Source organism: Mastomys coucha, unplaced genomic scaffold (genome assembly GCF_008632895.1).
Source record: "Mastomys coucha isolate ucsf_1 unplaced genomic scaffold, UCSF_Mcou_1 pScaffold20, whole genome shotgun sequence".
In the NCBI taxonomy this organism is placed as follows: Eukaryota; Metazoa; Chordata; class Mammalia; order Rodentia; family Muridae; genus Mastomys; species Mastomys coucha.
In genome coordinates, this window is record NW_022196903.1 from 113,830,578 (window position 1) to 113,839,782 (window position 9,205).

At 45.8% G+C, this 9,205-nt stretch overlaps 1 long non-coding RNA gene across 1 annotated transcript; it reads right to left on the reverse strand.

Annotated features, from left to right (window-relative positions):
• Window positions 1-4,279: 4,279 nt before the first annotated feature.
• LOC116098310 lies at window positions 4,280-6,765 on the reverse strand. Its single transcript, XR_004121804.1, has 2 exons — window positions 6,689-6,765; window positions 4,280-4,408 (listed from the first exon to the last, which is right to left on the reverse strand). It is a non-coding gene; the product is annotated as an uncharacterized LOC116098310 (long non-coding RNA).
• Window positions 6,766-9,205: the final 2,440 nt, after the last annotated feature.

Genomic DNA, 9,205 nt, shown 5'->3' on the forward strand with positions numbered 1-9,205 from the left:
AGGGTTTCTCTGTATAGCTCTGGCTGTCCTGGAACTAACTTTGTAGACCAGGCTGGCCTCGAACTCAGAAATCTGCCTGTCTCTGCCTCCCAAGTGCTGTCAATCTTCTTTCTTATAGAACCCAGGACTACCAGTCTAAGGATAGCACCACCTAACATGAGCTTGACTGTCCCCCACTGAGCACTAAATGAGAATATGCTGTAGGCATAAATTTTTTTGCAATCTATTTTTAATAAGGGTCCAGCCTCTCCTCTAGCCCTCCACCCAGCAGAGGGGGTGAAAGACAAAAGTTATTAGGGTATGGGGGAAGTAGACCTGTTCAACACTAGTTCTTTGGGGGCGAGCTCCACCTTCTTTCTCAGCAGTTCAGTCCTGTAGCAAACACCAAATAAGACCAGTCCTCTAAGTAAGCAGAAAACACACACACAAGGACAGCTACTGTCCAATCCTATGGGCGGGCAGACACCAGGCTCAAACCAGCAACTGTAGTTCAATTGTGAAGAAACTGCAAGACTCGCCCGCCAACTTGAGTGAGGGCTCTGAAGTGGTAAGCTGCCCCAGGAGCCTCTCGAGCAGTTCTTGGGTGAGTTTCTCTCGATGGCATCTTTACCACAAGTCTAGCTCTACAATGCTATGTAAGGCAAACCAAGACATGCATGTCTTTATCGATGAATAGCGAGGCAGAATAAACCAAACAATGCTCGCTCATCTCCCACTGTCTGTGGGGTCCTATTTATACTCCTTCATCACAGGTCCTTTCAGGTGTCAGCTCCAGCAAAACATCCTTTCACCTGTGTCTTCTTCAGGAAAACATTCTTTTTTTGGGGGGGGGGGTTCGAGACAGGGTTTCTCTGTGTAGCCCTGGCTGTCCTGGAACTCACTCTGTAGACCAGGCTGGCCTCAAACTCAGAAATCCACTCTGCCTCCCAAGTGCTGGGATTAAAGGGGTGTACCACCACCTCTCGGCTAGGAAAACATTCTTACACACGTCTGCCCCAGCAAAAGATCATTTGACATAACCTTCCAAAGGAACTAGAAGTTTCCACTTCAATATGCCTTCCAGTTGGATCTCATGGAGGCATTTCCACAACTGAGGCTCTCTTCCTATCTGATAACTCTAGCTCCTAGAGTTATCATATACAACCTAGAGTTGACATATACAACCTCCTAGAGTTGACATATACAACCAGCCAGTCTAGCTAGGCTGATCTGGAAAGTACTAGGAATAAAGGCATGTGCCACCGTGTTTTCCCTCTATTCTTGAGACAGGGTCTTGTTATCCTGTCCAGACGAGGCTAAGACCCTAGGCTCAAGTGATCCTTCTGCCTCCAACTCCCATGTAACTAGGGTTACAGGCTAGAATTAGCCCATGTCACAAGGCACTGAATTTTGAGCACTTATTTACACAGCTTTGGGACTAACAAGTAAATGATGAGAGACATAGCACTTCTTATAATGAAAATACATATGTCTCAAGGTTTCTATTGTTGCTACCAAACACCGTGACCAGAAGGCAAATTGGAGAGGAAAGGGCTTTATTTGCCTTACACTTCCAGATCATAGTCCATCATTGAAGGAAATCAGGACAGGAGCTCAAACGGGACTGAAACCTGGAGGCAGGAGCTGATGCAGAGGCCATGAAGGGCTGCTACTCACTAGTTTGCTCAGCCCGCTTTCTTAGAGAACCCAGGACCATCAGCCCAGGGATGACATCACCCACCATGGCCTAGGCCCTCCCCTGTTGAACACCAGTTGAGAAAATGCCTTGCAGCTGGATCCCATGGAGGCATTTCCTCAACAGAGGCTCCCTTCTCTGTGATAACTCCAGCTTGTGTCAAGTTGACACACAAACCCAGCCAGCACACCATACAAGAGGATTCTTTTGCTTTAAGCTGTCTGGTGATGTTATTACTGTTAATGATTTCATTTGCTTCTGAGGGGGTGTTTCCTTAGTGCTCTATCTTTTTATCTTAATTATTATGTTTTCTATGTGTAGGATTATAGTTTCCTTTATCCACCAGGGTTTTCATCTCATTTAGATAGATTTTTAGTTAAATACAATTTATTTGATGGGTTTTGTTGTTGTAAGACAGTCTCACTATGTAGATCCAAGCAAACCTCTGACCTTCAACAGTCATCTTGCCTCAGCTTTCCTCCAATGGCTGCGGTTCTCAGAAGATGCCATTATGGCCACACCATGCCTGGCTATTGGTTTAAATGTCTTCTTGTTGCTGCTGCTGGCACTGAGACAACAGCTCTCTCTACAGGGCCCTGCCTGGCCTAGAACGAGCTGCATCAAGCAGGCAGGTCTGAAACTGACAGGGCTCCTCCCACCTCTGCCTCCTGAGTACTAGAGCTGCAGGTACCTGCTGCCAAATCCAGCAGTGCTTTGTTTTGGACAGGCTCTTCCATAGGCCAGGCTAGACAGCAACTTGCCTTGTACCTGAGGATAACCTTGAACTTCTGATCCTCTTGCCTTTACTTCTGGAGTTCTGGAATCAAAATCTGTGTGGTGACTCCCTGTAGTGGGCCCTACAGGATTAAACCCAGAGCCTGCTAAGCAAGTACTCTACCAACTGAGCCTCATCCTCAGCCACAGTTTTGTTTTTTTTTTCTTTGAGACAGGGTTTCTCTATGTAGCCCTGGCTGGCCTTGAACTCACAGAGATCTACCTCCCTTTCAGCCTCCGGAGTACTGGGATAAAAATCATGTTGCCTGACTTCAGCCATAGTTTTAATCATAAAGAAAAAAACTCCATTTTAAAGATTTGTCAAGAAGATGGAGAGATGGCTCAACAATTAAGAACATTTGCTACAGGAAGCTCTCTGAGTTTGAGGCTAACTTGAGAAACCAGAGAAACTGTGACTCAAAACCATCTATCCTCCCACCCCCCCAAAATAACACTTGCTAGGTTGTTTCTGGTGGTGCAGGTCCTTAGTCCCAGCATTCTAGAGGCAGAGACAACAACAGATCCCTGTGAGTTCAAGGCCAGCCTGGTCCACAGATTGAGTTCCAAGCAACCAGAGCCATGTAGAGACATCTGAATGAAAGAAAGAAAGGAAGAAAGAAAGGAAGAAAGAAAGGAAGAAAGAATGGAAGAAAGAAAGAAAGAAAGGAAGAAAGAAAGAAAGAAAGAAAGAAAGAAAGAAAGAAAGAGACAGAGAGAAAGGAAGAAAGGAAGAAAGGAAGGAAGGAAGAAACCTGGTGCTCCCCCAAACTCAGTTCTCAGGCCCCTCATGATGGCTCACAACTGTCTATACCTTTAGTTACAGAGAATTTAAGACCCTCTTCCGGTCTACACGGGCAGCAGGCACTTACATAGTACACATTATGCATGCAAGCAAAACATTCATACACATAAAATAAGAATCAATACTCAGGGAAAAAAGCTTCGGCAGGTTGGACCTCAGGAGGCCTAACTGGTTTTCCTGCTCCTATGCTTTGACTCCCAGCTGTAAATTCCTGGAGTTGCTTCTAAAACGTTTTGTGCTCAATCAAACAGAACTAACCTGTGGGTCCAGATTTGGATTCGTGCAGATAAGAATAAAAGTAGATAAGAACCCTGGGCCCTGAGCCAGACCATCCTGTCTTCCTGTCCTGGCCCTGCTCCTGCTTGTCTCTTGTCTTCCTGGATTTCTGTCTTCACTCTTACCTGGAGCTAACCCCTCCCAGGATGGCGGGTTATTCAGTGAAGGCACCCACAGACAGCTAGTGTGGGATTCAGGCTTAACCACTTGTTTCTTTGACTTTTTCTTTTGTTGTTGTTGTTGTTGTTTTTCAAACTTGAAATTGCAAAATTCGCTGGGCAGTGGTGGCATATGCCTTTAATCCCAGCACTTGGGAGGCAAAGGCAGGTGAATTTCTCAGTTTGAGGCCAGCCTGGTCTACAGAGTGAGTTCCAGGACAGCCAGGGCTATACAGAGAAACCCTGTCTCAAGCAAAAACAAAAACAAACAAACAAAAAACCCAAAATTGCAAAATTCATTTTCCCTAGCTTGATTTAAAGTTACAAAGACAGAGAGAGGATGGAGAGCTGCTCAGCAGTTAAGAACACTAACTGCTCTTTCAGAGGACCCGGGTTTGGTTCCCAGCACCCACATGGTGGCTCAGAACCATCTGTAACTCCCATTCCAGGGTATCTAAGCTCTTTCTGCCTCTGCAGGTACTGTATCCATATGGTGCACAGAAATACATGCAAGCAAAGTACCCATACATACACATAAAATAAGAATACATACAACTTGTTTTTAAAAAATTATGTGTAGGACAGGAGAGATGGTTTGGCAGTTAGGAGTTCGTGTTCTTGCAAAGGACCTAGGTTCAGTCCGCAGGACCAACACAGCTGTTTATAAGTCCAGTAGCATACAGGTGGTACCCATGCACATGTGTAAGCAAAACACTTATATTCCTAAAAGAAAGAAACATGGAATTATTTTTTAAAAGGAAGTATAAAAATGAGAGGCTAGTTTAAAAACAGTGCATCAGGAACCACAATAATAATGGGTGTGGGTGGGTGGTAAAAAACAGGAGGGCTCAGTGGGAAAGCAGGATCTTCATGCATGTAAAGCCTACACTGGAGAGAGGTCAGGGGATGGGGGTGGGGGGAGTTATTCCTGGCCCAACCTTAACTGCCACCTTGCTGTCTGACCAGCTCCTTTCCTTTCCTTCCATGCTCATGCTCACTCTAAGAAGGCTTTCTCAGCTGGGCTTAAACTCTTTGTGTATAATATGTTGCTGGTCAGGTATTTTGCTAATGAGCTCCCAGGAAGGGTGTCCTCGTAGGCAGCAATCACATATCTAATAGTAGGTTAGGAATGGCCAGCCTCTCTGCACACTGAAATTGCAAACGGCCTAGAAATCCAACTCTTTCTGTAGTTCGTCCTCCTTTAAAAATATTCGGGGTGTGTGTGTGTGTGTGTGTGTGTGTGTGTGTTCCGGTGTGTGCATGTGCTACTCCACAGATGCAGAGCAGAGGCCAAAGTCCTCTATCCTTTTCTGCCTTATTCCCTTGAGCCAGGGTCTCCCACTGAGCCTGGAGTTGCCGTTTTGGCTAGGTTTTGCTAGCCAGCTCCTACCTGAGATCTATCTGTCTCTGCCCCTCGCCGCTGGCCTGACAGGCTTGTGTGGTCATGATACACTTCGCATGGGTTCTGGGAGTTCGAACTCAGATCCTCATGCCTACATAGCAAGTGTTCTTACCCACCGAGCAGTCCTCCCAACCCCAGGACTCTTTTAAATCAGAATGTGACCAAGTTGACAGAGGGATGTGTGGAATCTCTGCTGTGAACGCAACCACAGTCTCTGGAAAAGTCACAGAACCATAGAGACAGGTTTGAATCGACGTTAACTCTTCACTGGGATATTAATGTGGAGATGGCAAGCATGTAAACCTCCCGCATGCATATCTGGCTGAAGCCTCAACTCCTGCTGTGACTGTATTTGGGGTTGGGACCTTCAATGCAGCAGTTAGGGTTAAACAAAGAGAGCTCACAGTTCAGCTCTCAGTACTATTCAAAGGTCCTGACTACGCTTCCTGGGGAGCCAGAATTCAGTATTGGCATCTTGGTAGAACCTGCAGTGCCCTCCCTGGTATGCTGGTCCATACTGGATGCCTACTGAAATAAGGTGGAGACAGAGGGTGTGGTGCCCTGGTAGTGTACTGTAATGGCTGGTTTTCGTGGTCATATTGACACAACCTAAGATCACCAGGGAAAAGACTCTCAGTGAGAGACTGCCTTTCTTGGGTTGGCCTGCAAGCATGCTTGTTGGGGACTATCTTGCTTGCCTTAATTGATGAGGGAAGACCTAGCCTGAAAGTGGGCGGCACCAGTCCACTAGTCTGAGAACTCTATCAGCGTACGAAGCGTGCACACATTCATTTGTCTCTGCTCTTGGCTGTAGTTATGTGAGGAGCTGCTCCATCCTCCTGCCGATGTGACTCAATCATAGCGATGGACTAAAACCTGGAACTCATCGTAAGCTAAAATAAACATTTCTTCCCGCAACTTGACAGGATATTTTATCATGGCAGAAGAAAGAAAGGAAACTAGAGCATTTGCCTAGCACGTGCAACCTCACCATGTGTGCTCATGCCCCATGATGCTGGATTCTGATCATCGATGTATTGGGTTGCGAAGCACCTAGATTTAGTGAGGGACTCCTGCGGTGTGCCTATAAGGGAGTTTTCAGTCAGTTTCCTGATTACCACGGTTACCACGAGGTAGAACTTTCCTTTACCGAGTGCTCTCCGTGCCGTGCTGTTCTGCCTCAGCACAGACCCATAGCGTGGGAGCTGACCAGCTATGGAGCAAGAACTCCTCCTGGAGCAAGAACTCCTCCTTTCAAGTTTGTCTCGAGCATCTGTCACAGCAACAAAAAGTCTAATACAGGTCTCATTGTGTTTTCTCAGGCTCCTAGGCATGGTAAGCCTCCTGCCTCAGCTCCCTAAGGGGCTGAGAGAGGTGTGTGTCTAGTGTGATTATTCATCTTTTGTTACCGTAACAGAGGTCTACACAGAGTCAGCTTATAGGAAGTAAGTTAATTAATTGGCAGCACAGCGATGAAGAATTCTGGTTTCATTCATACATATTCAAATATGTGGGCAAAAGAGAACTCAGGGGTTGATTCTCTCCTTCCACTGTGGGATTCTGGGAATGGAACTCAGGGAGCCAGGAAGCAAGCAGTTTACCTTGTGGAGTTTATGGACTCAGGCACTGAAACACAGGAACCTACAGTAGCCAGGCAGGCAGGGACAGCACACAAGCAACTGGCCGGAAACTCTAGTGTGCGGAGTATGGGCTTACCTCACAATGTAGCTAAACCTGGTGTTCTATGTGGGAAAATTACAGACCATGCTTCTAGATTTCTCAGATTTTCCAGAGAAACAAAACGAAACACAAACAAACAAACAAACACCCTGGATATGTTTTGAATTTAAATTACTCCAATTTTTAAAGTTTTATACTGGATTCAAACAACATTAACAATGAATAAAAGTTAGATGTGGTGAATGAACTTAAAGAGGATTTCTTGGCTTCAGATTCTGGCTGTTTGCTCATTTTGTCTGTCTGTTTGTTTTCTTGTTGTTATTTAGAGACAAGTACAACCAAGGATGATCTTGAGCTCCTGATCTTCCTGCCTCTAATTTCCAACCTCTGGAACTACAGGCGTGCTCCATCAAGCCTGGGTAAACCCTGGTCCTTATACTTAATAGCTGTGCTCGCTAGGAAACGGACCTAATTTTTCTCTGTACCTGATGATCCTTATCTGCAGAGAGTCTGTTAATAGTATCAACTTCATGAGGTTGTTGTAAGGATTAAACGAATTAATTGTCTGTACCAGAAGCATTTGTCAAATAAAGAAAAACAGTATTTGAAGACAGACCAAAGGAAACACAGCTGGGCCAGTACCGAGTTCTGGGGCTACTCGTGTGTTGTAATGTGTTGGCTCTGCTCTTGAACAGATGCTCAAGTCTAACCCTAAGGACATCTTCCCTTGCACAGGCTGTTTAAGCTGGACATAGTAGCACACGCCTTTAATTCTAGCACTTCAGAGAAGAGGCAGACTGATTTCTATGAGTTCCAGGACAGCCAAGACTATTTACGGAAAGAAACTCTATTTAAAAAAGAAAGGCTGCCTATAGCTTATTATTATTATTATGTGCTTCCTGAGACAGGATTGTTATCTTATTATTACTCTGTATGTATATGGTGTGTGTGTGTGTGTGTGTGTGTGAGAGAGAGAGAGAGAGAGAGAGAGAGAGAGAAAGAGAGAGAGAGTGTGTGTGTGTGTGTGAGAGAGAGAGTGTACGTGTGTGTGTGTGTGTGTGTGTGTGTGTGTGTGTGTGTGTGTGTAGCCACACATATGATATAAATGGAAGTCATTTGTTCTCTCATGCTTTCTGTTGTGGAGCATCCACAACAGAAAAGACAGCTGGGACATGGGTTTCAGCCAATAGGAAGTCTTTATTAGCCAAGGTGAGCTTGGGTTTTTTGTTTGTTTGTTTGTTTGTTTGTTTTGGTTTTGGTTTTTTTGTTTTTTTTTTTTGTATTTTTTTTTTCAAGATAGGGTTTCTCTGGGTAGCCCTGGCTGTCCCAGAACTCAAGCTGTAGACCACACTGGTCTTGAACTCAGAGATCCACCTGCCTCTGCCTCCAGAGTGCTGGGATTAAAGACTTGTGTCACTATTGCCCGGCTTGCTGGGTGAGCTTTTAAGCACAAAAGTCATGTATGTCCTGGGTTGACATATTTCCATTACCAAGAGCAGTTCACCAGAAGCAGAGAACTACAGAAGCCAAAAAGCAAGGTTAGTACATTTAGGGGCTTTCCCAGAACTGCGGACTTCGATGGATTAGGCCTCTGTTGTAGTTCTGGCCAGTGGTGCTCTCTACATGCTGAGTGTTACAGCCTGAATGGTACTTCCATCAGGAGTCAGTGGTGTTAAGGTCTAGGGCTAGTCCAGTTTTGAAGGTTTTGGTGTAAGATCTTGGAGCCTCGTTGTTTGGGTCTTCATCATAGGCAGGGAATAAAAAGACAGAAAGAGCCTGTAACCCCACAGTCCTCTTCAAGAGTATGGCCCTCAGTGGCCTCAGTACTTCCCATAAGGCCCACCTACTGCAGGTCCCAGGTAGTCCCCAATAGCATCACCACTAGAGAGAGCATCACCATGGGGGCCAAGTCTTTAACACAGAGCTAATGGGAGAGCATATTCATATTCAGATGATGGCACTCTCCCACCTTCAGCCTTTCCCTAGTCTTTCTTGCCAACAACTTCAGTCTAACTCCCATGCAGTTCTCCCCCTCCCCTCAACTGTATTCACTTCACTAGGCCTTTCCTCAGAGTATGCCCCACGCTTCCCCCAAGTGACATGAAAATCATGTGACATGAAAAGCTGGGGCTTGGGGGCTGGAGAGATGGCTCAGCGGGTAAGAGCACTGACTGCTCTTCCGAAGGTCCTGAGTTCGGATCCCAGCAACCACATGGTGGCTCACAACCACCCACAATGAGATCAGACGCCCTCTTCTGGTGCGTCTGACCACAGCTGCAGAAAATTACGCCGAAGCGAGCGGGGCGAAGCGAGCAGGCCGAAGCAAGCCTGAGCAGAGGTCCTGAGATCAACAGCAGCCACACACATGATTGAACACAATCATCTGTACAGCTACAGTGTACTCATACACATAAAAGTGAAATAAAAAAAAAAAAAAA